Here is a 27,406-nt window from a genome sequence, read left to right on the forward strand (position 1 = left end):
ACATTATCATTTGGTGCAGCCGGGCCGGAGCAGGAGGGGATAGAAAGAGGAAAAAAAGGAAGACGGAGGGGGAAATTGTGGGGACAAGAGGGGGTTAAGACAGAGAGACAAAAATCAACAACAGCAAACACAACAATAACAACAACAACAATAACAATAGAGGAACATCAGCAAATATAATAAGTACAAATATGATGGTAAAAATTATAGCAAAGAAGCAGTTAGCGAGATAAATAATAATACAGAAATGACGATGAGCATTATTACACTACAGAAATACAAATACCAATACAAATAGCGCTATTGATAATGAATAATACCAATAATTTACCTCTATTATCAACAATACAATTGTTCAAATGCAACAATACATCATACTTGCCAACCTTGAGACCTCCAAATTCGGGAGATTTGGGGGTGGTGGTTTGGGGGGGGTTTGAAGTGGGCGGGGTCGGGGTGGGCGTTGCCGGGGGGCAGGGTTAAGGGGGAGGAGTATATTTATAGCTAGAATTCACTGAAATTTAAGTATTTCTTTTATATATATATAAAAAAATAAAATAAATACTTGACTTTCAGTGAATTCTAGCTATATATATATATATATATTTATATATATTTTTATATATATATATATATATATATACATGTAACTGGGATGAGGTGGCGACTTGTCCAGGGTGTACCCCGCCTTCCGCCCGATTGTAGCTGATATAGGCTCCAGCGCCCACCGCGACCCCAAAGGGAATAAGCGGTAGTAAATGGATGGGATGGATATACATATAAATAAAATAAATACTTGAATTTCAGTGTTCATTTATTTACACATACAGTATACACACACATAACACTCCTTGAATTTGAAAGTGCAATGCTTTGCAGCCAGTAGCACAGCCTTTGAAGGAGCGTAGGTATGGGCAGTGTAATATTCTGGGTTGGAGTCAATAACCAGGCGAGGTCATGAAGTTAGGTCTCTTTACTTCATACTTCAGAACCGACTCCCACACTTGCCGTCAGGGTGCGCAATACAACGTAAACCGTTGGCCAACCAAAAAGTAACCACAGAACACTATACGGTATAGTGTTCTGTGGTTACTTATTGGTTGGCCAAGCGGACGTGATGACAGGCTGTCCTCACTCAGGTCCGCACGGACCTGGAGGGGGCGTGCCTTAAGTCCGGCTGGAAATCGGGAGAAATTTGGGAGAATGGTTGTCCCGGGAGATTTTCGGGAGAGGCACTGAAATTCGGGAGTCTCCCGGAAAATCCGGGAGGGTTGGCAAGTATGCAATACATATATGTAACAATAACTACAGATACAAAATAATGCAGAAAAATGGAGGGGAAGAAAGAGAAGCAACCTATATTAACCTTGTAGATTGTTATAGTAACAAGAGGTTAAGCTTTGTCAGTGTGTCTTGTGTAATTTGTATATTTTAACAGTGTTCTAAATATTCGTTCCTATCATAGTAATTCAATTACGAAGAAATTATTTTATATTAGATATTAAATATTATGTCATTTTAATCAATATTATGTGATACATTTTCAAAGTATTTTGAAAAAAAATCAAAAAAATTTAATATATGTTTGTACTTGCATTAAATTAGTATACATGTAATTATTAAATGGATGTAATACATTTAACTGAATATTATATATAGGAACATATAAATTTATTTGTCTTTCCACGGACAAAAAAATATATGTTCATGACGTCACTAACTGCAGTCAAATAAACTTTGAACTATATATTTTATAATTGTATTCTGGTTTTGACACTGTAAATGGGATATACATATTTATGTATGTATTTTTTCTTTTCATTATAATTATTGTACTAACCCACCACAACTGCCATTCTTAAGTGATTCTCATTAGCATCCTCTAGTGGCCACAGAGAGTATAGACAATTCATACTAAAGTAACTAAGAATAAGCAAATGTACTGTAAATATAATGATGATTTGTGTATTTATTATACATTTAAAAAACTGTATTTTTTATTTAAGTAACAATAAAATGATGCACATCATTGTCTATTTTAAAAACTTTAAAAAAAAAAACTTAGTTCACAGTACAACCTCAGGCAGGATGAACGTACTTTTACATTGGTCGTCTTCCAACATCCACACTTTTTTTTTTCTTTTCCATGTCGTTCTCCAAAAAAACTCATTCCATCTCCTCTGTGCCGCGGTTTGAGTCGACACTTTTGTTACCGGGCAGATTGGTCAAAGAGAGGTCCCACGATGATGCTTTTGTGGAATTATTAGGAACTTGCTAAGCAGTCTTACTGTCTCTGGGGTGTGGCCACAGCCACTCTAGTCTGTGTGTGTGTGTGTGTGTGTGTGTGTGTGTGTATATATATGTATATACAGTATGTGTGCGCGTGCGTGTGTGTGTGTGTGTGTGTGTGTGTGTGTGTGTGTGTGTGTGAGAGAGAGAGAGACTAAAACAGACCCCCCAGCATGTCAGACACTAAAAGCTGGCACCCACATGTGCATACCAGAGCCCCCCCCCCCCCCCCCCCCCCCCCCTTTGCCCTACCCTGCTCCCAATTACACACACACACATAATCTGCTTCTAATAAACATACTTTATTTCAAAGCAGGGGCACGAATGCAGAATGGGATAGTTGGGCAGGACCGGAGAGAGGGTTCAGGTGGGAGGGGTCGTCTTTTGTTAGCAGCACACGTAACTAGGACCATGTGAAAGGTAAGGGGAAGTGGGGGGCTGGGATGGCGAAAGGTTGATGCGGACATGTTGCTTTTCCCCCTCCTCCTTCGCCTCGTATAGATGTTTAAACCAGAAGGAACGCTTCCCTCCTCCTTGTGTATTTATTTAAAGACGGAGGGTGCAGGGAGGCCTTAAATCAACATGTTCGCAGCTATAGTGTGGGATTTCCAGTCCAACATATTTACATAAATCCCATATAAAATACACAAAAATAACATCACTTTTATTGGCGTCACAGGGGAAACCCCTCGCTATAGTTTGGCATGGTGGCACCCGCTTACCAAATCAATCATTTTAGCTTGAATGTTGTTATTTCTGTGTACGTGTGTGATTCAAAGCCTCCTGGTCCACATTACCACAGGACTTTGAATCAAACGTCTCTGTGGCAGAAAAAAAAAAAAAAAAGAGTAGAGTTGGAGATAGAAGAGAAATGTGGATAAAAAAAAAAGCGAGCCACATGAGTGCCTGTTTATAGACTTCCAGCACGTGTGGTATCCATTTGTTCTTATTAACATGTCCGTTCACACTATCTCACAGAGGATTAAATGAGTGGAGAAGTCTGCTGTCCACATGTGGAAAGATACTTTTTTTTTTAGTGTGCACATGACTAGAGTAACATGTTGTACGTTCTCAAAAAGTGGCCTCTACTCTGATTGATGCCATGTCTCAAAGCATTGCTTGAATCAAATAAGCATCTTCCCTTCACCCCAGTTACCGTATTTTTCGGAGTATAAGTCGCACCGGAGTATAAGTCGCACCTGCCGAAAATGCATAATAAAGAAGGAAAAAAACATATATAAGTCGCATTTTGGGGGGAAATTTATTTGATAAAACCCAACACCAAGAATAGACATTTGAAAGGCAATTTAAAATAAATAAAGAATAGTTAAATAGGCTAAATAAGTGTACGTTATATGACGCGTAAAGTCATTCAAATAACTATAACATATAGAACATGCTATACGTTTACCAAACAATCTGTCACTCCTAATCGCTAAATCCGATGAACAATATACGTCTAGTCTCTTACATGAATGAGCTAAATAATATTATTTTATATTTAACGGTAATGTGTTAATAATTTCACACATAAGTCGCTCCTGAGTATAAGTCGCACCCCCGGCCAAACTATGAAAAAAACTGCAACTTATAGTCCGAAAAATACGGTACTGTAATGACTTTTTACTTATGACTGATACCCCCCAAAAAATACATCTACACTATATATATATATATATATATATATATATATATTATATATATATATATATATATATATATATATATATATATATATATATATATATATATATATATATATATATATATATATATTAGAAATGTCCGATAATGGCTTTTTTGCCGATATCCGATATTCCGATATTGTCCAACTCTTAATTACCGATACCGATATCAACCGATACTGATATATACAGTCGTGGAATTAACACATTATTATGCCTAATTATGTTGTGATGCCCCGCTGGATGCATTAAACAATGTAACAAGGTTTTCCAAAATAAATCAACTCAAGTAATGGAAAAAAATGCCAACATGGCACTGCCATATTTTTTTTTTTTTTTTTAACATGTCTCAAAACAGCAGCTTGGAATTTGGGACATGCTCTCCCTGAGAGAGCATGAGGAGGTTGAGGTGGGGGTGTGGGGGGGGGGGGGGGGGGGTAGGGGGTTGTGGGGGTGTATATTGTAGCGTCCTGGAAGGTTAGTGCTGCAAGGGGTTCTGGGTATTTGTTCTGTTGTGTTTATGTTGTGTTAAGGTGCGGATGTTCTCCCGAAATGTGTCATTCTTGTTTGGTGTGGGTTCACAGTGTGGCGCATATTTGTAACAGTGTTAAAGTTGTTTATACGGCCACCCTCAGTGTGACCTGTATGGCTGTTGACCAAGTATGACTTGCATTCACTTGTGTGTGTGAAAAGCCGTATATATTATGTGATTGGGCCAGCACGCAAAGGCAGTGCCTTTAAGGTTTATTGGCACTCTATACTTCTCCCTACGTCCGTATACCACTCCGTACAGAGGCGTTTTAAAAAGTCAACATCTTATTTTTTGAAACCGATACCGTTAATTTCCGATATCACATCTCAAAGCATTTATCGGCCGATAATATCGGCAGTCCGATATTATCGGACATCTCTAATATATATATATATATATATATATATATATGTATATATACATATACATACACATACATATGTATATATACATACATACACATAATTTCCGTACTAAGGAGCCCACCAGGATATATGCCGCAACCACTAAATTTTAAAAGGATCATGTTTTCGTTATGTTCTGTTAGTTTAACTCCAATAGTTCCTGTTTTTTGTGCACTCTTGTTTGTTTTGGTTGCCATGGTGGCATATGATTTTCACCTGCCGCTGGTGTTCGGACGCTCACCCGGCTCTAATCAAGAGACTATTTAAACCGCCTTTGCCAGTCAGTTGGCCTGGCGTCATTGCTCATTTCAGGTCTGATTCTATAGTTATGCTAGTTATTGGTTTCATGCCACAGTTTCATGTTGTTCTATGCCATAGTTCATGTTAGTTGTTTCATGCCACAGTTTTATAGTTGTTCCATGCCATAGTTATGTTAGTTGTTTGTTTCTTGCTATGCTATAGTTTATGCTAGTTGTTTGCTTCGCGCTATTGTCACGCAACCCTCTACGTAAGTCTTGTTTATTTCATGCCACAGTTAGAGAGTTTTTGCCTGTTATTTTGTAGTTAGATTAATAAATATGTTCCTACCTGCAAGCCTTGTCCGGAATAGTCCGTTTGCATCCCGGGAGAACAAACCTCGCAGTAAGCTGCGAAAACCCCGTTATGACACAGACTATAAGCTGCAGACATATTAGTTGCGAAATACGTTATTTATACAGAAGCATTGTGTAAATGTTTATTTACATACTTTAATTGTTTCTAAACGGTGTATGTAGCACGGCAGTAAAACGGAAAATCCAACAAAACAGAAGTCATCGTCATGGACCCACAGACTCACTAAGTCCACAGTGACGTTTTGGTGAATTTACTAAGGATTTTTTGAAACTGAAACATTACAAAAAGAATGCCATTGTAAGTTAATAATACTAACAAAGGCACTCATAAACGTGCTAGCATAGTACCTAGTACCTAGGACTACATACTCAATGGCCTCATGGTTAGAGTGTCCGCCCTGAGATCGGTAGGTTGTGAGTTCAAACCCCGGCCGAGTCATACCAAAGACTATAAAAATGGGACCCATTACCTCCCTGCTTGGCACTCAGCATAAAGGGTTGGAATTGGGGGTTAAATCACCAAAAATGATTCCCGGGCGTGGCCACTGTTGTTGCTCACTGCTCCCCTCACCTCCCAGGGGGTGATCAAGGGTGATGGGTCAAATGCAGAGAATAATTTCGCTACACTTAGTGTGTGTGTGTGACAATCATTGGTACTTTAACTTTAACTTTACCTAATGCTAACGACGCATATTCATTATTCATTTACTTTATTTATTTTAGCACAACATAATTGTATGCAAATACATTTTTGTCAATTATATATGAGTCCCTTCTTATGCAGTACAGCCTGACCTAAGCCTAAGGTTTATGTGGAATAAATAATAGTTAATAAACACATGGTTTCATACCCTTTGACAAGGTTGTAAACTGTAGGTTAGATATAATTATTATTGCATGGACATCGGGGGCGGTACCTCTGGATTGGCAGACCGGGGTGGTGGTTCCTCTCTTTAAGAAAGGGAACCGGAGGGTGTGTTCCAACTATCGTGGGATCACACTCCTCAGTCTGCCCGGTAAGGTCTAATCAGTTGTACTGGAGAGGAGGCTACACCGGATAGTCGAACCTCGGATGCAGGAGGAACAGTGTGGTTTTCGTCCTGGTCGTGGAACGGTGGACCAGCTCTATACTCTCGGCAGGGTCCTTGAGGGTGCATGGGAGTTTGCCCAACCAGTCTACATGTGCTTTGTGGATTTGGAGAAGGCATTCGACCGTGTCCCCCGGGAAGTCCTGTGGGGAGTGCTCAGAGAGTATGGGGTAACGGACTGTCTGATTGGGGCGGTCCGCTCCCTGTACGATCAGTGTCAGAACTTGGTCCGCATTGCCGGCAGTAAGTCGGAGCCGTTTCCAGTGAGGGTTGGACTCCGCCAAGGCTGACCTTTGTCACCGATTCTGTTCATAATTTTTATGAACAGAATTTTAAAGCGCAGTCAAGGCGTTGAGGGAATCTGGTTTGGTGGCTGCAGGATTAGGTCTCTGCTTTTTGCAGATGATGTGGTCCTGATGGCTTCATCTGGCCAGGATCTTCAGCTCTCACTGGATCGGTTCGCAGCCGAGTGTGAAGCGACTTGGATGAAAATCAGCACCTCCAAGTCCGAGTCCATGGTTCTCACCCGGAAAAGGGTAGAGTGCCATCTCCGGGTTGGGGAAGAGATCTTGCCCCATGTGAAGGAGTTCAAGTACCTCGGAGTCTTGTTCACGAGTGAGGGAAGAGTGGATCGTGAGATCGACGGGCGGATCGGTGCGGCGTCTTCAGTAATGCTGACGCTGTATTGATCCGTTGTGGTGAAGAAGGAGCTGAGCCGGAAGGCAAAGCTCTCAATTTACCAGTCGATCTACGTTCCCATCCTCACCTATCGTCATGAGCTTTGGCTTATGACCAAAAGGACAAGATCCCGGGTACAAGCGGCCGAAATGAGTTTCCTCCGCCAGGTGGGGGGGCTCTCCCTTAGAGATAGGGTGAGAAGCTCTGTCGTCCGGGAGGAGCTCAAAGTAAAGCCAATGCTCCTCCACATCGAGAGGAGCCAAATGAGGTGGTTCGGGCATCTGGTCAGGATGCCACCCGAACGCCTCCCTAGGGAGGTGTTTAGGGCACTTCCGAACCGGTAGGAGGCCACGGGGAAGACCCAGGACACGTTGGGAAGATTATGTCTCCCGGCTGGCCTGGGAATGCCTTGGGATCCCCCGAGAGGAGCTGGACGAAGTGGTTGGGGAGAGGGAAGTCTGGGCTTCTCTGCTTAGGCTGCTGCCCCCGCGACCCGACCTTGGATAAGCGGAGGAAAGCAATGGATGGATGGATTGATTTAAATCAAGAGTAAGAAAAGTAGTGGAAAAGTTGGGCCCCCGGGTCAAAAAGGTTAACAACATTTTTGATAATAGACTGCTATACAGTATATTATTATTATTATCAATATCATTAAATTAAATCATATAGTTACGTAAAGATAAATAAATACCTTACCCCTAATAAATGCCTGCTCTCTTCAGTTGACAAAATGAAGGTCCTCACAACTATGAGGAAATAAAGTATAATTTGAGATTGGTTAGGTTTTATGGCATATTATTCAAAACCATGTTGAAAATGTCTGTTTTCTACTCATTCCATTTTTTCTATGCAATCTTGCTGTTGTGTTTTGAGTGTATGCATGCATGTGTATTGAGGTTGTGTGCATGTTGTGTGTGTGTGTGTGCATGTGTTAGTGTGTGAGTGGGCTTCCCTGCTAAGGCCGCCAAAATGCCAGACTCACCCAATGATCCCAGCAGTAAACATTTTTAGAGGGGGGGCTCTCGCATGCTTACTCTGAGGTGTGTGCGTGTGCTTGTGTGTTTGTGTGTGTTTGCATGCGTGTGCGTGTGTGTGTGTGTGTGTCTAAGCATGTGTTCCTGCTGTGTGTGTGTGTGTTTGCTGCCAGGGCTCTAAATGGAAACAGGCTTGCTGCTGGTTTGTGGTTTTCATTGCAGTCCATGACGCTCTAAGGCAAGACGCCAGTTTTGCATTGTTTTTGCGTCTTTAAGAGGCAACTTAAGAAGCTGTGTTAAGGCAGACTGGAACCTTGGGTTAAACTTGGTGGCAAACAAGGCGAGGGGGGTCAGTGAAACATGACGTCACCACTGTACTTTTTTGTTCTGGAGCGTTCTAAACTAAGACTTTGAAGAAAAAAAATTTGACGAGACAATGACAGAGTGGGTGCTCGCAACATTTTTGTGTGCTCTCTGCACATACTGTGGTCATTTGAGGTGGAGACATAATTGTACATTTGCAGTCTGACGTTGCTTTGGCTTCTTCTATTCATATTCTGTGAGGCTGAGCCTTTTGTGACCAGTTTTTTTTTAGAAATTGAATGTTGGTAGAGGAATTAAGATTGCTTTTTGTATTCCTGCACCTTTTTAGGCTCTTTTTTATCCATTTGTCATGAGGCTTGCAACTATTTTTCACAAGTTGGACGTTAAATACCTCACAATGAGGCTGAAAAACTCGATTACATTCAATAACTTTAAAAAAACCCACACTATTATGTTTTTATATGATAACTTTTTAATCTAGTATTAAATGCATTCATTTTTCTAATAATAAATCATTGTAACAAATGCCACAGTGTAATAATTAACACTTTTCAAGATGAAGGGTTAAAATAGTTTGGTGTTTTCTTAAGTCTGAAAATAAATGTTTTGCAACCAATTTTTCTAATTTAGTATTCAAACCATGAACAACAAATTGGTCGTAAATTTTGGGGGCATTCTAAAATACTTTTAACAATACACAAGTTTTAAAAATTTCTGGGAAATTTGAAAATATTTTGAAAGTCACAAAGGTAATATAATTCCAATTTTAAAATGTGTTTTTGTACTCAAAAAGTTATGTATGAAATACATTTTTGGAATTTTCTTTCTTTTTTTGTATTTTATGGAAAATATATAAAAATTCACAAAGTAATAAAATAGTTTGGCGGCAATTTTTTTTTCTCAATTATTTTTAGACCTGAAAAAGTAAAAAAACAAAAACAAAAAGTTGTGTAGCATTTTTTACATATATTTTCAAATATTTTTTAAAATTATAAACATTTTAAAACAGTTTTGAAACAAACCTTTGGTGCCATTTAAAATGTGTTTGAATATTTCAAAGTTATTAAAGAATTCTAATTCCAAAATGTGTATGTTATAAAAGTCACAAAATAATTTCAATTCAACATTTGTTTGAATATTGTAAAAGCCAAAATATTATAGTAGTATTTTCCTCACATTTGAAAGTATTTTAAAAGTTACATTAAAAAAAAGTTTGGTGGCAACATTTTTTTATGTGTTTCAAGTAATTCTAAACATGAAAAGGTTAAAAACTAAAAGGTTATATAGCAATTTCTCAATCCATCTTCTACGTATTTTAATTTTTTTTAAATATATAAAATATTTTAAAGTATTTTAAAAGACAACATTTTTTTAAAATCTGTAGAATTTTTTTTTTTGAATTATTTTATATGTTACAATTCAAACAAACTACTGTATGCCTACATAAAAGGGTAAAACAAACTAAAAACTAATACTAATATGTAATGAAGATGTTCAAGAGAAACGTCAAATAAAAATTACAAATGGAAGCATCTTTATTTCACTTTTTGGGACAGTCATTATAGGTTGATCATCACAAACAAATACATGATAAGAATTTATGACATTAAGAGCCAGTTCACTGCAGCAGGTTCTCCATTGTTGTCGTTGTTGTTTTTTGGTGCATTTAAGGCCAGGCGTCGGTATTCAAGATTGTTGCGGTGGTGGTGGTTCATTGGTGAGGTGGTTTTATACATCTCCATGTGCTGGTCCTTCTGGTCCCGTGCTTCCCCGAAGCCAGCCTAACCAATGTGCAGACTACTGTACAACCACTACTTCCTGAACAGGTAGTCTGAACACTGGGCAGGCGGGCCGGGCTCAAAGGATGCTCGCTGGTCGGTCCTTTTGTTTGTTTGTTTTTTTGTTTTCCTAAAAAGTGTGGATGCTTCTACTTACCAGAGCTGGGTTATAGATGAGGGGGAGGAGGAGGGAGAAGAGGAGGAGGAGAGGTGAGACGGAGGTAATAGCCACTGATTGGCAGATTATGAGAGGTCCCCTCCCGCTTCCCGCTGTGAGGCGCATTCCTCGCATCTGTGAAGAGAGGAAAGACGTTGGAAGTTTTCTCTTGTAGCGTAAAAAAAGATGCACGGATAACTTTTTCAAATAAAAAGTCTTTAGCGTACCTACCTTGGATTAGAGCCTCTTCGGGTTTTTTTTTTTTTAATTTTTTTTTTTTACATCTTTGGCTCCTGACTTTGTTGGAACCTGCCAGCCAAACACTAACTTTTCCCCATTCTAGTAAAAAAAAAAAAAAAAGACCAAAAAAAGTCACTCCGATGCGTCCACCTTGCTGGAGGCTTGACGTGGCAAAGGACTGACCACCAAGAAGTTTCCTCTCCAGGAGACAGAAGGAGGAAAAAGGGCAAGCGGGAGAGAGAGAGAAGATAGGGAGAGAGAAAGAGGAGGAGCTCCCCCACTTTTCCATTTTTTTTTCTCCCTCTTCTCTGTCCCTTTCTACTTCCTCTGCACCCTCCCTTGATTTGTCTTGAACACCCCTTTACCCCACCCTCCTCCATCACTGCACGCCTCTCTGGCTTTGAGGGGAGAAAGTGGAGGGTCAAAGGTGAACAGGAAGTGAGAGCCACTCATTCATTCGTAAGGAAACTCTTCATCCTCCTCCATCCAGTCGACTGTACATGCGATCAATGATGGTTTGCATGATGGAGGGATGAAGGGAAGAGGCGGAGGCCGGGGTAGGAATGTCTGCGTTTTGTTGGCGAGCGGCGGGGGGAGGAGGGAGGAGGGAGGAGGAGGCCTTGTAATAACTCCAGATGTGCGGCTCTGTGGTCTCCATCGCGCTTTCGCTCCCTCTGTTTTTGCTTCTAAAGCTGATTTCCTCTCGCTGTCAGGGCTGAATAAAGAAGCCTTTATGCAGCCCCTCACAACACACATGTGCAAGGGCAATGGGGAAGGTTGGGGGTGGGGGGTTGCATACGAGGGGGTAAATCAGAACCAGAACAAATGCATTTACAGTAATGTGCAAAAAGCCTTGGGCCAAAAGCCTTTGGACAGTAACTAAAGTGAAGACTTTTAGCTTTAAAGGTCCCATATTGTGCGAACAACAATAATTGTTCAATTATTATTGCCAGTGACGTGCGGTGAGGTTGATGGCTGGTGAGGCACTGACTTCATCACAGTCAGATTTACAAACATATGAACCCTAAAGAGTATCTTATTCACCATTTGATTGGCAGCAGTTAGCGGGTTATGTTTAAAAGCTCATACCAGCATTCTTCCCTGCTTGGCACTCAGCATCAAGGGTTGGAATTGGGGGTTAAATCACCAAAAATGATTCCCAGGTGCGGCGCCGCTGCTGCCCACTGCTCCCCTCACCTCCCAGGGGGTGATCAAGGGGATGGGTCAAATGCAGAGGACAAATTTCATTACACCTAGTGTGTGTGTGACAATCATTGGTACTTTAACTTAACTTTTACTTTACACATACAAACTGTAGCACACAAAAAAGCACATTTAATAAAAAAAAACGTTATTATGGTCTTACCTTTACTTAGAAATTAAGTCCATGCGCCGCAACTAAAGCCCTCACTTAAACTTTCCACGTGCAAGATTGAATCTATTTAAAAAAGTGTAACCGAGGGTTTATAAATGTCGCCTATACTGTATGAAACTACAAAATAACAAACACGGAGGCTCCAGTTTACATGAGGACCACTTTATTTACCTTCTTTCAAAAACCTCTGCAACGTGACATCACTTCCGCTCTTAGCGCCTTCAAAATAAGAGCTCAAGGCATATACTGTATAAGAGCGCATAACAGGAACTTAACATCACAAAGAGGAAAGCCCATGAAAATAGGTTACAAAAGTTATTTAATAAGAAGCCAAAAAGTGCAAAAACAATAATGTTCGTGTTGGAGGAGTTGTGAATTAGGTACACCTGCAGTCTGCAGGTGTATCTAATGTTGTGTCCCTGCAGTCATTCACAACTCCTCCAACACCAACATTATTGTTTTTGCACTTTTTGGCTTCTTATGAAATCATTTTTTTAAATAGATTCAATCTTGCACGTGGAAAGTTTAAGTGTGGGCTTTAGTTGATATAACAATTCTACGGCGGGGGTGCAGGAGGCGAGCCTCAGCCAGTGCGTCTTTTGCAGCCGTTTTATGATCGCTCAGCACAAGAAATACTTTACACACATACAGTTGTTGACAAAATACACTGTACATTATATACCTCAGCTAACTAAACTATGGAAATGTATAATATAGTTCATATAGCAATACAGTCTCACTGCACAGCAGGCCAGCAGTTAGCCGAGTCATTGCGCAATCCATGTTGCGGCACTGAGTGACGTGCCTCAACTGGCTGCTGTTCACCGCACCGTCTCTTCTCAGTATTTGAACGGCAAATGTGAAAATTCAGCGATTTTGAATAAAAATAATCTAAAACTGGTGAAGTTAAATGGAAAATAACTTTATAGTATAATAACTGGATACATATAACAATTTAATTTTTTTTCCCTCACCTGCCTCTAGTGACTGCATGTCACTGATTATTGCGATATGTATTATTATGTATGTGTACAGCTCCACTAATGGACATTGGAGTGTTACTTTCAAAGGCAAAATTAAAGTATTCCTAGAAACATAATTTTATATGGGACTTTATTGTATTATATGTATAGTACATGTTCCAAAAAGAAAAAAGCATAAAACATCACCAGAATTAAAGATATTACAAGTCAAAGTGACTAAACATTACCCTATAAGATGAAGGCAATTGCATTTTATTGATATTTGAAATGTATTCAATGTTTATAAATGAATATTTAAATATACTAAATGTAAAAAAGGGAATAAATATTCAAAATAAGATCATTAAATGAAATCTAGTTTGGTTACACCATCATGAGCGCAACACAAGGTTGTAAAAGTTTCAACTACAATTCTAAATAAAAAGCAAAATGAAATCAAATACACACAGCTTAAGGATTGATCAATACCTATTTAAATTTAGTAATCCATAAATATGATGATTTATCAAAATATAAAAGAAATATACCTGAACAGAACGCTCATGATGGTTACCCCAAAAAGTAACGCTATGAATCGCGTTTTTCCAAGTTTTGGGGGCATCTTTGTGCTATTTCCAAGCATCTCCTTTTTATTATCGTTGACTTTAAATGGTCAAACTAATTCATATTATATATGCATGCCCTAGTAAAAAAAAAAAAAAAGTCATATTTATTTTGATTGTTACATTTTGAAGTACATTTGTGCAGGTGGGTGCGAATGTATCACTGTAAAAAAAAAAGAAAGTTGAGAAAACGCACATTTTCAAGGCAAAATGATGCAACAAGATTTTTGCGTTTTCTCAACTTTTGACTACTGCTATATAGTGAAATACGATTTGCAATTGTTGGACTAATTATAGTTTTCAAGTTAGTCAGACTCAGAAATAAGGTTTCACTATGTTTAACTACCAAAACAGTGTCTGGCCAGCAATAGTCAATAGTTGAAAAAACGCAAAAATCTTGTTGCATCATGTTGTCTTGAAAATTTGCGTTTTCTCAACTTTTTTTTTTTTACAGTTACATTACCAGAGCTGTACACACATGTAATATTATTCTGCACCAAAATTAATCTATTATTATTCTTCCACAATGTTTTTCGTCTGCCTCTCAAACCGTTCATCCGATTTATCCCGTTCAAGCATCAAAAGGTTCAGCGCTTTCAGGACATGCGAACTCATTCAATAAACGAAAACCATAATTTTGACGTTTCTTTTACCCTTTTTTTTCTTTCGACTACTCCTTCCACATGTTTCAACTAATTCAAACTATTCAATCAATCAATCAATGTTTATTTATATAGCCCTAAATCACAAGTGTCTCAAAGGGCTGCACAAGCCACAACGACATCCGCGGTACAGAGCCCACATAAGGGCAAGGAAAAACTCACAACCCCAATGGGACGTCGATGTGAATGACTATGAGAAACCTTGGAGAGGACTGCATATGTGGGTAACCCCCCCCCCCCCCCCCCTCTAGGGGAGACCGGATGCAATGGATGTCGAGTGGGTCTGACATAATATTGTGAGAGTCCAGTCCATAGTGGATCCAACATAATAGTAAGAGTCCAGTCCATAGTGGGGCCAGCAGGAGAACATCTCGAGCGGAGACGGGTCAGTAGCGCAGTGATGTTCCCAACCGATGCACAGGCGAGCGGTCCACCCCGGGTCCCGACTCTGGACAGCCAGCACTTCATCCATGGCCACCGGACCCGTGTCCCCCCCCTCCACGCAGGAGAGGGGGGCAGAGGAAAAAAGAAAAGAAACGGCAGATCAACTGGTCTAAAAGGGGGGTCTATTTAAAGGCTAGAGTATACAAATGAGTTTTAAGATGGGACTTAAATGCTTCTACTGAGGTAGCATCTCTAACTGTTACCGGGAGGGCATTCCATACTGGAGCCCGAATAGAAAACGCTCTGTAGCCCGTAGACTTTTTTTTGGGCTCTGGGAATCACTAATAAGCCGGAGTTCTTTGAATGCAGATTTCTTGCCGGGACATATGGTACAATACAATCGGCAAGATAGGATGGAGCTAGACCGTGTAGTATTTTATACGTAAGTAGTAAAACCTTAAAGTCACATCTTAAGTGCACAGGAAGCCAGTGCAGGTGAGCCAGTATAGGCGTATTATGATCAAACTTTCTTGTTCTATTCTATCTATTTATTGTTCTATTGCACCAATAAAACATTTGTCTTGATTAGGACCATAAAACTTGGTATTTTTTTAACCCCAAAATCAACCAATTTTTACAGCATTCATTATTTTCCATAATATTGGACAATGCAATTGATACCCATTCCACAATTCTCACTTACGGTTCCTTTTTTTTTCTCCCTAAAAATATCCTTGAATGCAAGTACATGTTCGACACTATCATAGAATATATTCGTTGAAGTAAAAAAAGACATTTATTTAGTGTGAAATGAGCAAAAAAACAATACCTTTGCAGAAATGCATTCTGGGTAATTAGGTCATTTTGACCTGTTGCATTAATATTAAACCTTTGTATTTCAATCATTCGTCCCCTTAAGGGCTCATTTGCAATATGTTAATGTTAGTTTATTTCAGCATTATAACTTTTCATTTTTTATTTGTGCTTTTGTATCATACTTTATGTGTAGCTTCACATTGAAGTAATTTTGTAAAGGCCTAGCAACAACATATGTAATGGTGCAGTATGTCATATTGGGTGACATGGATTTAAGCAAAAGATGGACACAAGTTAAACAACTGCCTCTTTATTTCACCTATCAGTGCACGTAATGATTTCAACTTTTTTTTTTTCTCTAAATGTTGACTTGTTTGCAAGTAAATGTTTCATACAATCAGGAAACATATTTTATTTAAAAAAATATGTTAATTCATCCCAAAAACCAGCTGAAAACGGTTGTACTGTTGGTAAGCAATCTGGGTAAGCAATAAATTCAACGGTTAAATCTCTCCTTTTAAATAAGCAAAAGTTGGACACCAACTTGACAGCCTGGACGTTTTGACCAGGTAATGTGGGTTCAAGTTTAATGCCAACTATTACAACATACATGTATAGTCATAGTACATTTCAGTATAGTTTCCGATCTTCAACATTAAGTATTTCTATGTTCCAACCGTTTCAAAGTCCAACTGTTTATATCAGAATCAGAATCAGAATCAGAAATACTTTATTAATCCCCGAGGGGAAATTAAAATTTTCAGCACAATCCCATTCAAGATCAGACAAACATTACAGGGAGACAGAACAGGATCACTGACTGGTCTGCCAACTTCCGGCGCCCCTTACAAAAAAGGTGAGATACAGGTAAACAATGCAAAATGTACTTTAAAATGTACATTTTGCATCAAAAGCTAGACTTTGTTTTATACCCTCTAACCTTATTTCGCAGACAGTAGTAATCAACGCTAATGCTTCCAGGTGTGTGCCTCTGAGAATGTGTGCGCAGATGTGGTGGCCAAGTCTGTGTGTTTGTTTTAGCTTCGGTTTCTGAGCTCGGACCTGAGCTCCAAATCAAAGCAGGCACGTTCCCAGGAGAGGCAAGTCAGCAGTACAGGCAAGAAAAGGCGGGATGTGGAGAGAGAGAAAAAAAGAGTGAAGGACGACAAAAAATGTGGTCCAAAAAAAAAAAAAAAGAGGTTACGAATATATAAATACAACTTTGACAGAAGGACACTTGGATGTGTCATTGCATCAAAGCTTGGTGATTAGAGGGTATTTGGTGAGTTACCGTACTGAGCAGACCTTACGGAGGACGCATACGATCTCTCTCACTGTCTGGTGTGCTTCCCATTTCGATTCCAGCTGCGATATATCAAACAACAGCGTTGCGTAATTATTATTTTTAAATGAGTGACACTAAAGAATTGCCCTCATTCTTTGTTTCTGATCACACCATTTGTTGCTTGGCAGAATTCATGGACCACAGTCATTTGTGTACTGTAAACTTTTTTCACCAAGTGCCACCTTAGAAGACACTTGGCTCTCGACGTACCACTATAATGACCAACATTAAAAATACAGTAGTGTGGTAGGCCTAAGTATTCATTAAAAACAAGGCGGAGGTTTTGTTTAACAAGTGTTTATATTTATATTTTATTTTTTACCACTGTAACATTACACACAGTTTGAACAGTAACACTGTGTTTGAAAGGAAAATATTACACTGTACGTCAGGGATGTCAAACTCGTTTTTATTGAGGGCCACTTTCGCAGTTATGGCTGCTATCAGAGGGCCGCTTGTAACAGCGAAACATGCATGAATTTTCTTCTGGATTTCATTATTAATTATATAAATTGTTTTAAGTAGACTGTCGATTTTAGAGTAAAAACTTTATATTTACAAAATTTTACTGTAAAACAGTGTTTTGTTTTGTTTTTTTTACAACATTTTACGGTAAGTGGATAGGATAGGTCTTTATTGTCATTGCAACAAGTACAACAAAACTATGTTTTCAGCACAAACCCGTTCAAGATTAGACAAACAAACAGTGTACAGGGTTACACAACAGGTGTAGCCACGAGGCGCACTGTAAAAGGTGGGAAAAAGGTAAAACTCTGGGGAAGAAGATGAGTAAAAAAATACAATCTAGACTGGGCTCCTAAAAAAAACTCCATGCCATGCACACATAAACATGTTACATTTAATCACGACAACTCGCAACAGAGTGGGGGGTGGGGGGGAGTTGGGGCCCTGGAGGTCGACTGCTGCTATGAAGCGCTGCCAGCCGTCCATCACCCCGAAGGGGAATCAAGCGGTGGTGAAGTAACACTTTTTTTGGGGGTGGGGAGGTTTTACGGAAAAAGCTGGCAGCTTAGTTGCCAGAATTTTTGTGTTAAATTTACATTGGTTTTTACAACATTAATAATAATAATAATAATAATAATAACTGGGATTTATATAGCGCTTTTCTAAGTACCCAAAGTCGCTTTACATGTAGAACCCATCATTCATTCACACCCGGTGGTGGTAAGCTACTTTCATAGCCACAGCTGCCCTGGGGTAGACTGACGGAAGCGTGGCTGCAATTTGCGCCAACGGCCGCTCCGACCACCACCTATCATTCATCATTCAATTCACCGGTGTGAGTGGCACCGGGGGCAAAGGGTGAAGTGTCCCGCCCAAGGACACAACGGCAGCGATTTTTTGGATGGTAAGAGGCGGGGAGCGAACCTGCAACCCTCAGGTTTCTGGCACAGTTGCTCTACCCACTACGCCATGCCGCCCCAATTAAATTGTCAATGGAAAAACAGTACAAGTTTTTTTTTTTTATTCTGCCAACTTAGCTGCCAGTTTTTCTACCGTAAAAACAAATGTACCGTCTTTCCATTTACAGTAATACACCGTTAAAAACAACAAATGTAGATTTTACAGTCAAAAACTGGCAGCTCAGTCAACAGAATTTATTTTTTTTCATTTAATTTTTATTGACATCCAGCATCAGACATTCCTAACCATTACATCATATTTACATATATCATATATCTGTTGTCCGACCTAAATGTAAAAAATATATCTTTTTGTTTATATCCCTACCATATACTCTTATATAAGTGTTATAATGAAGACAACACATGATGTAAATGTCTATATTAGCTATAATAGCCTACTATCAAAATGACTCCAACAAGTCAATAACATCCACAAAGCACAGCTTTGTGCATTACTTGCCAACCTTGAGACCTTCGAATTCGGGTGAAAACTGTTGCCTCACATTCCACACTATGGTGAGTTCAAGAACCATCGAAATTAGTAGGACAAAACGGTGTTCACCAAATACTCTCATCAGTGAAGCATACACACAAACATATTAAAGGGGAACATTATCATCAGACCTATGTAAGCGTCAATATATACCTTGATGTTGCAGAAAAAAGACCATATATTTTTTTAACCGACTTCCGAACTCTAAATGGGTGAATTTTGGCGAATTAAACGCCTTTGTAATATTCGCTCTCGGAGCGATGACGTCACTACGTGGCGTCACACCGGGTAGCAATCCGCCATTTTCTCAAACACCGAGTCAAATCAGCTCTGTTATTTTCCGTTTTTTCGACTGTTTTCCGTACCTTGGAGACATCATGCCTCGTCGGTGTGTTGTCGAAGGGTGTAACAACACGAACAGGGACGGATTCAAGTTGCACCAGTGGCCCAAAGATGCGAAAGTGGCAAGAAATTGGACGTTTGTTCCGCACACTTTACCGACGAAAGCTATGCTACGACAGAGATGGCAAGAATGTGTGGATATCCTGCGACACTCAAAGCAGATGCATTTCCAACGATAAAGTCAAAGAAATCTGCCGCCAGACCCCCATTGAATCTGCCGGAGTGTGTGAGCAATTCAGGGAAAAAGGACCTCGGTAGCACGGCAAGCAATGGCGGCAGTTTGTTCCCGCAGACGAGCGAGCTAAACCCCCTGGATGTCTTGGCTCACACCGTCCCTTATGCCACCGAAAACGATCAAGAGAAGAATATCGACCCTAGCTTCCCTGGCCTGCTGACATCAACTCCAAAACTGGACAGATCAGCTTTCAGGAAAAGAGAGCGGATGAGGGTATGTCTACAGAACATATTAATTGATGAAAATTGGGCTGTCTGCACTCTCAAAGTGCATGTTGTTGTCAAATGTATTTCATATGCTGTAAACCTAGTTCATAGTTGTTAGTTTCCTTTAATGCCAAACAAACACATACCAATTGTTGGTTAGAAGGCGATCGCCGAATTCGTCCTCGCTTTCTCCCGTGTCGCTGGCTGTCGTGTCGTTTTCGTCGGTTTCGCTTGCATACGGTTCAAACCGATATGGCTCAATAGCTTCAGTTTCTTCTTCAATTTTGTTTTCGCTACCTGCCTCCACACTTCAACCATCCGTTTCAATACATTCGTAATCTGTTGAATCGCTTAAGCCGCTGAAATCCGAGTCTGAATCCGAGCTAATGTCGCTATAGCTTGCTGTTCTATCCGCCATGTTTGTTTGTGTTGGCTTCACTATGTGACGTCACAGCAAAATGGACGGGTGTTTATAACGATGGTTAAAATCAGGCACTTTGAAGCTTTTTTTAGGGATATTGCGTGATGGGTAAAATTTGGAAAAAAACTTCGAAAAATATAATAAGCCACTGGGAACTGATTTTTAATGGTTTTAACCATTCTGAAATTGTGATAATGTTCCCCTTTAAACAGTGGGCTTTCTAACAATTGGGAAGGTTTGTGTCATGTTTGTCCTCAAACAAAAAACGTACTAAAACAAATTTTCAATCCTTTTTTTTAAATGCTCCAGGGAGCCACTAGGGCGGTGCTAAAGATCCGCATGCACCCCGAGAGCCACGGGTTGCTGACCCCCGAGTTAGACGGATGAGTCACGTAACTTTTGCGTGTTTTTCTTTATGTAAATGATCAATTTCACATCCAGGCCAATTTTGGGGGGGTTACACAAAAGCTTCAGAAGAAACAAAGGCTGGCAGAGAAACAGAGCCAAACACAAAAGGAAACCACGTAATTCCATTCTACTATGTGTGGTCATTTCAAATTACCTATATTATTCGGCGATCAGATTGACTTTATTTCCTGTAAGCACATTTTCTGATTTGGAAGTGCCCACGTTACATTCTGGCAGCTCGTTCCACTGTGGAAAATTCTCTGAGAGGATAATTTGCCCCTTCGCTGCTGTGTTTTGGATATGTGTGGAAGTAGCATCTGGAATATTGACGGTCTAAATAAAGCGAGTTTCATCATTTAGAAACCAAAATAGCGGAATTCCCCCGTCTCTGTACTATATTTGTTTTTTATAACGTGCATCGGCAGAACAGTTTTAATTTAATCACTGGTTGAGACGGTGACATCATGCTTGCGATCGTGTCATTCTGTCGTTTTAGGACACCCTCTTTCCAAACTAGTATGATTGATCTGCCGCAGCCTGAAGATTGCTGCATTGACTATTCTCACTAAGCACATAGCAATTAGCTGCTAAACAGGAAGTCTTCACTGCCAGCCTCGGTTCAATGAATGAATGCGTCATTGTCATGTAGACCAGTGTTTTTCAACCTTTTTTGAGCAAAGGCACATTTTCTGCATTGAAAAAATTCAGAGGCACACCACCAGCAGAAAACATTAAAAAACGAAACTCAGTTGACAGTAAAAAGTCGTTGTCGCGATTGTTGGATATGACTTTAAAGCATAACCAAGCATGCATCACTATAGCTCTTGTCTCAGAGTAGGTGTACTGTCACCACCTGTCACATCACACCCTGACTTATTTGGAGTTTTTTTTTGCTGTTTTCCTGTGTGTAGTGTTTTAGTTCTTGTCTTGCGCTCCTATTTTGGTGGCTTTTTTTCTTTTTTTGGTATTTTCCTGTAGCAGTTTCATATTTTCCTTTGAGCAATACTTCCCGCATCTACTTTGTTTTAGCAATCAAGAATATTTCAGTGGTTTTGATCTTTCTTTGTGGGGACATTGTTGATTGTCATGTCATGTTCGGTTGTACATTGTGGACGCCGTCTTTGCTCCACAGTAAGTCTTTGCTGTCGTCCAGCATTCTGTTTTTGTTTACTTTGTAGCCAGTTCAGTTTTAGTTTTGTTCTGCATAGCCTTCCCTAAGCTTCATGGCCTTTTCTTAGGGGCACTCACCTTTTGTTTATTTTTGGTTTAAGCATTAGACATCTTTTTACCTGCACGCTGCCTCTCGCTGTTTCCGACATCTACAAAGCAATTCGCTACCTGCTGCCACCTACTGATATGGAAGAGTATTACACGGTTACTCTGCCAAGCTCTAGACAGCACCGACACTCAACAACAACGCATCATTTGCAGACTATAATTACTGGTTTGCAAAAAATATTTTTAACCCAAATAGGTGAATTTAGATAATCTCCCACTGCACACCAGACTGTATCTCACAGCACACTAGTGTGCCGCGGCACAGTGGTTGAAAAACACTGATGTAGACAGTGGATTTTTTTTCCCCATTAGCCCAGATCCTCAGAATTTTTAGGCGTTTTCTTGGTTCGTGTTGCTTGGCAAACATCTTGGATCCTGATTATAACTAGAGATGTCCGATAATATCAGCCTGTCGATATTATCGGCCGATAAATGCGTCAAAATGTAATATCGGAAATTATCGGTATCGTTTTTTTTTTTATCGGTATCGGGTTGTTGCTTTTTTTGTTGCTGGTCCACTAATAGTACTATCCTTTAACAGTTAATTTTACTCATTTTCATTAATTACTAGTTTCTATGTAACTGTTTTTATATTGTTTTACTTTCTTTTTTATTCAAGAAAATGTTTTTAATTGATTTATCTTATTTTATAATTTTAAAAAAAAAGTACCTTATCTTCACCATACCTGGTTGTCCAAATTAGGCATAATAATGTGTTAATTCCACGACTGCATATATCGGTTGATATCGGTATCGGTAATTAAAGAGTTGGACAATATCGGAATATCGGATATCGGCAAAAAGCCATTATCGGATATCCCTAATTATAACTGTATAATTGTTTACAGAAGCACCTTGATTTTCGTTCAGACGAAGACTAAGTCGTACAAAAAGCAAACCATTAGAAATAATGTAAATCCAAAGATGCAGGAAACAATGCAAAATATATCTAATTGACGAATGAAATTATTATTAATTAATATTTCAGTGATTCTTAAACTGGATTTCATCTAGTGATACACTAAATAATTACTAATTGATTGAAGTACAGTGTTATATTTTCCTATATTCATAGACAGTGTTACTGTTCAATTTATGTGTAATGTTGCAGTGGCCAAAAATATTAAACATACCTTGTTTTTTAATGAATGTAATGTATTTTAATGTTGGTCATTATGGTGGTAGTTGGAGAGTCAAGTGTTTTTTGAGGTGGTACTTGGTGAAAAAGTTTGAAAACCACGGCCCTATTTCATAGTAATTTTTTAATTGTGACTTACCTTTAATGCCTGGAAGGGGACCTTAGTTCAGTGGTGTCCAAATGTAAAAAAAAAAGTCTAAGCATTGTTTGTTTTTACTATTTGGACTATTTTGATAGTCAAAAAACGGACATATAAATCTAAAGAGATAACTTTGTGTCAGGTTTGTGTTGTATGTTACAAAGCTTGCTAGTATTAGTTATTACTATCACATTTTTAGCTTTTTATCATCACATTATGTCTTTATGCTATGTTTTTCTTTATACATATATATATATATATATATATATATATATATATATATATATATATATATATATATATATATATATATATATATATATATATATATATATATATGAAATACTTGACTTGGTGAATTCTAGCTGTAAATATACTCCTTCCCTCTTAAACACGCCCCCAACCACGCCCCACCCCCCCACACACACACACACCTCCCGATATTGGAGGTCTCAAGGTTGGCAAGTATGCAATCCGGGGAGGGTGTTAGTTTAGGGTTGTAGTTGCCTGGAGGTGTATTTTTATTGCGGTTTTGAAGGAGGATAGAGATGCCCTTTCTTTTATACCTGTTGGGAGCGCATTCCACATTGATGTGGCATAGAAAGAGAATGAGTTAAGACCTTTGTTGGATCGGAATCTGGGTTTAACGTGGTCAGTGGAGCTCCCCCTGGTGTTTGACGTGTACTTCGGTATCAGGGAGGTGTAGCGGATTTTATAGACTAGGCTCAGTGCAAGTTGTTTAACTCTGTCCTCCACCCTGAGCCAGCCCACTTTGGAGAAGTGGGTAGGAGTGAGGTGTGATCTGGGGTGGAGGTCTAGAAGTAATCTGACTAGCTTGTTCTGGGATGTTTGGAGTTTAGATTTGAGGGTTTTGGAGGTGCTAGGGAGGTGCTACATATTATCTTTGTTTATTTTAGCTGGTGCTGGTTCCCACAATGGGGCTAATTTCAACCTGGACGGGTTCCATAACGGCTTTTAATCGAGAGTACGGCGCTCCTTCTCCGCTGTATCGCTATCAGTCGACGTTTGATGATAAACGATGTGCCAGAAAGCGCCGTGTCGTTAAGATAAGTCGCCGTGTATTTTTACACCCCGTCCTTTCCAGGGGAGCTCATCCCTGTCGTAGATCACTTCCAACGTCCAAGTGCGGCTTTACTTTAAATAAAGCCCGGTGATGGTGTTTCGAGACATGAATCACCGTCATTGAGCGTCTTTCATGTGCTTCTATGGTGATTGTGGCTTTTTAAGAGAAAACATTGAAGATCTTTCTTCTAGCTTGTCAGAAGTGTCAACTCGTGCAAAACTCGTGCAAAACTTGCGAGGGTCTATTTGTTTTTTTTTACAGACAGGACTCGATATTGCAACGGCGGAGGAGGAGGGATGGGAGCGCAGGGAGGGAGGGAGGTTGTGAAAATTGCCGCTGGCTGCCACCCAGGGCCCAGTCTTTGTGGTAATGACGGGTTAGAAGCAGTGTTATTGCTCCCAGATGCCGCGCGGCTTCTCCGACGCCCTTTGATGCACGGCCCCAAGTCTTTTCTATCGCACTCGCATCTACGACTACACACAAACAAAACGCAGATTTTTTTTTTTTTACAAAAAACATTTTTTTTTTTTTAGCTCAGGCACAGACGACTTTTTACAGTTTTGTCCAATTGTTGTTTTTTTTCGAGCGGTGAACTTCCTCTGGCGTTTCATAATGAGCCCGCTATTACTCACTAACCAAACAAAAGCATGGAAAGTACTTTGCACTCGCGCAACAGCTCCAAACACCGCAGGCGGCGGCTTTATTTTTTAATGTCAGTGTGACTCAAAGGAGCATCACTATGGAAGTCATTGATGCTGCCTTTCATTGGGACACAGCCTCGGTGACAAAAGCTCGCAAGAAAGCGCTTGATTTAGAGTCCTCTCTGTTATACCTGTGAGCTTCTTTTGCTGTGTTTTTTTTTTTTTTTTTTACGATATGCAACGGTAATGTGACACCCAGGGGCGATTTTGCATTAGCGCCCGAGTCACCTAAGTGTAAAAAGAAGTTCACCAGCAAAAACAGTCCAACTTAGCCAAACCAGTAACAATGCTGTGTTTACAGCGGACTCACACTGCTTTGAACGTGAGTCAGCTCATAACTTCCTGTTTATGTTCTCCTTGTCTTCTCAAGTTTCTCAGAAAAGGGGAAACTGCACTTTTTGGGGTGAATTTTGAGTATCATTCACAATCTCTATGTAAGAGAAGTAGACGAGTCTTTCTCTTATTTTCTGCATTCCACATTAAAGGTGCGGCTGACAATCAAGCATGGGAAATCCGCGTTTTTAAGCATTCATTTTCGCATCAAAAATAACTTGTGCGTTTTTTCAATGAAATATAAAAAAAATATCAATCAATCAATCAAAGTTTATTGATATAGCCCTAAATCACAAGTGTCTCAGAGGGCTCTACAAGCCACAACAACATCAAGGCAAGACAAAACTCAACCCAATGGGATACAATGAGAAACCTTGGAGGGGACCACAGATGTGGGGACCCCCCCTTTGGTTAATGTTCATATTGTTGTTACTCAGCCAGCGTTTGTGGGTCTGATGGACCCGTTGCATTTTGTGGCTTTTGATGCCTCACAATCAAACACTTTTATGTTAAAATACTGAACAGATGTTTACCTTATCCCAATAAACATCTGTTTCAATCAAACACTTTTATGTTAAAATACTGAACAGATGTTTACCTTATCCCAATAAACATCTGTTCAGTATTTTAACATAAAAGTGTTTGATTGTGAGGCATTAAAAGCCACAAAATGCAACGGGTCCATCAGACCCACAAACGCAATTTCCACAATAGAATTGTGGAAATTGATGTTCTGTGTACCACACACACACACACACACACGCACACACACACACACACACACACACACACACACACACACACAAAACAGGCCTAGACAGGAGGAGGACAGAGTGTAGGTACACAGAACATCAGCGGGTCGAATGTGCGAGAAAATGAGAGCAGACAGTGTTGACAAATAATATTGCAACCTTGTGTGGGAACCGCAGGTGCAGAAACACAAAAGAAGAATCCCTGTGGGATGCAGAAACTGGCAGAGAATTTTTCCGTGCAGCGTTCTTGTTGTTGTTACTCAGCCAGCGTTTGTGGGTCTGATGGACCCGTTGCATTTTGTGGCTTTTGATGCCTCACAATCAAACACTTTTATGTTAAAATACTGAACAGATGTTTATTGGGATAAGGTAAACACTTTTATGTTAAAATACTGAACAGATGTTTATTGGGATAAGGTAAACATCTGTTCAGTATTTTAACATAAACAGTGTTTGATTGTGAGGCATTAAAAGCCACAAAATGCAACGGGTCCATCAGACCCACAAACGCTGGCTGAGTAACAACAATATGAACGTTGCACGGAAAATTTCTCTGCCCGTTTCTGCATCACACAGGGATTCTTCTTTTGTGTTTCTGCACCTGCGGTTCTCACACAAGGTTGCGACATTGTTTGTCAACACTGTCTGCTCTCATTTTCTCGCACATTCGACCCTCTGATGTTCTGTGTACCTACACTCTGTCCTCCTCCTGTCTAGGCCTGTTTTTGTGTGTGTGTGTGTGTGTGTGTGTGTGTGTGTGTGTGTGTGTCTGTGTGTGTGTGTGTGTGTGTGTGTGTGTATGTGTGTGTGTGTGTGTGTGTGTGGTACACAGAATATCAATTTCCACAATTCTATTAGCCCCGGGTCCACTGGACCCGGACATCTTATATGTAATAGAAATGTGTAGGGGGTAGAGATGCGCGGTTTGCGGACACAACCGCGGAGTCCGCGGATTACCCGCGGGTGGGGCGGGTAAAAATAGATTTTAAATAGATGCGGGCGGGTTGCGGTTGAACCAATTCGGAAATATATATACATAGTTAAATGTTGTTACCCACATACGAAAAACGGGCAGCACTCTTTGAAACAGTAAATTTTTCATCAGACACCGCATCCCAGCAACAAGTGCCGCAAGTGAGCGCTCCTTCAGCGCAGCAGGGCGCATTTTAGAGGCCAGGCGCTCTCGCATGAATCCTGGCACTGTAGATGCCATTTTATTCCTGCATAGTGCTAACAAAAAAAAAAGTAAGTAGACATACGGTTGGATATGTTAAACGAATTAGTCTACGTTACCTATAGGCTATACCAAATAAGCCCATGTCTAACCTATATTGAGTTCAGTCAGCTAAATAATTTTGATGGTTACGTGTTGTTTGGGCGCACTACAATGCAAAGGAATTAAGGCAATTGCGTTGTTTATTGTGTTTTTTTTCTATTCAAGATATACTACTATGTGTGA

The 27,406-nt window shown here is 39.8% G+C and overlaps 1 protein-coding gene across 13 annotated transcripts in view; it reads left to right on the forward strand.

Annotated features, from left to right (window-relative positions):
* Positions 1-27,406, forward strand: part of dnm1a (dynamin 1a) — a 136,295-nt gene that overhangs the window by 67,526 nt on the left and 41,363 nt on the right. The window lies entirely within an intron of this gene.

The sequence above is a fragment of the Nerophis lumbriciformis genome, linkage group LG32 (genome assembly GCF_033978685.3).
Source record: "Nerophis lumbriciformis linkage group LG32, RoL_Nlum_v2.1, whole genome shotgun sequence".
Classification (NCBI taxonomy): Eukaryota; Metazoa; Chordata; class Actinopteri; order Syngnathiformes; family Syngnathidae; genus Nerophis; species Nerophis lumbriciformis.